The following is a 2,500-nucleotide window of genomic DNA, read 5'->3' on the forward strand; positions in this document are numbered from 1 at the left end:
TTTGTATGTGTGCTCTTAATGCCCCTGAAGAGAACCTGTGGCGATTGATTCGATAGATACATTTGCATTCATGTTAACAGTTTTCCCTGAATTCCAAAGCTAGCTAGTTGCTCAAGAATACTTTCTATGTGTGCAATATCAAAAGCAGATTGAAGATCAAGAAATACGGTTTGTATGCCTGGGTTTGAGTTTGTCAAGTACTCTGCAAAACAGTGTTGGCTGCTACGCCCTGGGAGACATCTATACAGTCTGGGGGAAATTTAGCATTTATACGATACACAAATCTGTTCAGAATTATTCTCTCAAGTACTTTGCCCCCCCCCCCCCCCAATCCCTTGCCCGTTGTTGTCGTGGGGGGGCTTAGGAGGCGGAGACTGGGACCCAATGCTGGGGAACTCCCCAACCTTGGGACTCAGCCCTCGACTCAACAAATTTTGCATGGTCTTTTTTTCCCCCTCCTACTTTTTCCTTTCTGTCCCTTCACCAACCCCTTCTACTATCCACTTCCTAAGGTGTGAGAGCCGTGCTGAAAGGATGAAAGGCTGACTTTGTGCCAGTCCTGAACGGCCTGAGGGAGCCATGGGCACGGTATTCCCCTGCTTTAGTTGTCTAGCCCTTACCCCTCAAGCGACCCTGAGGGGTGGACCGTTTCTCTCCCCAACATACTCCAGGCTTATCATGGCCAACAATGAATAACCATTAACCATTAACCATACCATTATTAGAGACAATTGCCTCTTCATCAAATAGCTCCACCAATTCAAACTCGCCCGATTCCCTGACCCCAGGCTCTCCTTTGACCACGGCTCTGAACACTACAACTAATACCCCCTCCTCAATGCCGACTAGTACAGTATCCACCCTAATCAACACCCCAGGAGACATTTCTACTCCCAACATGCTCAACTTCAACAACTATACCCCCACAACCTTCTTCATCAACTACCCCATCCTCCCTTATGTCCACCTCCCCATAACACTACCTCCCTCAACACTACTCCCTCTTCCACATGCCCCCGTCCTTCTACTACCCCCATCTCTACAAAATTCTTAAATAATCTGTTTAGCCCAGCCAAATGGGACCGATTTTTCGATTTTTCGTCAATTCCTTTGCCAAACTTTGACAACTAATCACTAACTCAACCACCCTTCACTACCATTTACTATAGTGCTACATGACCTTAGATGTCTAGCACATTTATTTTGCTTTTAACCATTAACCATTAACCATTCAGAAGGGCATTATTCAATTCTCATTCGGTTATTTCGGCAAATCGGAGGGGTCAATAGCAGCACAGGCTATTGCTATATTAAAATTCCTATCTATTTTCGACTTGTTGAGTTGATCTTTTATCCCTTGTGGAAGTGCGTTCAACTAAGAATTCCCGGCCCACTGCTCTAGTAGCATATTGGCATGTTCTTGTGGACCGTGAAACTGCGGTGTTGTGAGAGCTTTACCTGTCAGCCTATTATTTTTTCTCCATACGTCAGCTACAGCATTAAAATCTCCCATAATTATTGAGAAATGGATTTTTACTCTCTCGCTGGCTAAATTAACTTCTTCTCTTTCTTCATCACTGTGGCTGCAGGGTTGAGCACCTATTGTTTAGTTTTAGAGTTAGTGAAGCCACCCTCTCTAAACGTTTATGAACTAAGATACCTATCTCTAATTCTTGCTTGTTACCTTGGGGTTTACCATTTAATGAAAGAGAGTTCCTCAAGTAATGCTTGTAAGTCAGATTCATTTCACATTGTCCTTATATTATAAATGCAAAGGTTCATCAACGTGGGGCGCCTTTTTGTAACCGGAGATTTTTAGCACCATCTGCTCCTTAGCGATCTTGCTCACCGCCGTAACCAGAGGCTCCTTCACCTCCGGGGAATGAGGGCCGTTATTCTGTTAGTGCAGTCATAGTTTTTGATTGAGAGGTATAAAGCCGAGTTACCCCCCACCTACTGGCTTAGGTGTATCTTGATGGGGGGGGGGGTAGTTTAGCCTGGACGAAATTTAGCAGTCTATGAAGTTTAGTAGTTTAGTTTAACTAATCCCTGCCTTACTTCATTTGCTCCTCACTTTTCCCTTTTCATTACCATATATCCTAGAGCGCTCTATACCTGTGACACCTAACACATTTTATCCTTATCGTTAACTCGTTATCCTTTTTTCGCTACAATACTTTATCATATGACTTTACTATAACCTTTGCTGTCTAGCATATTTATTTGTTTTAACCATTAACCATTATGTATATATTATATTATATAATAGATACATATATAATATATTATATTATGTTATGTATATTGTATATATTTTATATATATATATATATTATATGTATATATTATATCATATACATATTTATTATTTATATATAATTTATATATACATTATATGTATGTTATGTATATATTACATATATATGTATATACATATATGAATACATATATATATATATACATATACATATACATATACATATACATACATACATACATA

This window comes from Penaeus chinensis, chromosome 20, assembly GCF_019202785.1.
Source record: "Penaeus chinensis breed Huanghai No. 1 chromosome 20, ASM1920278v2, whole genome shotgun sequence".
Lineage (NCBI taxonomy): Eukaryota > Metazoa > Arthropoda > Malacostraca > Decapoda > Penaeidae > Penaeus > Penaeus chinensis.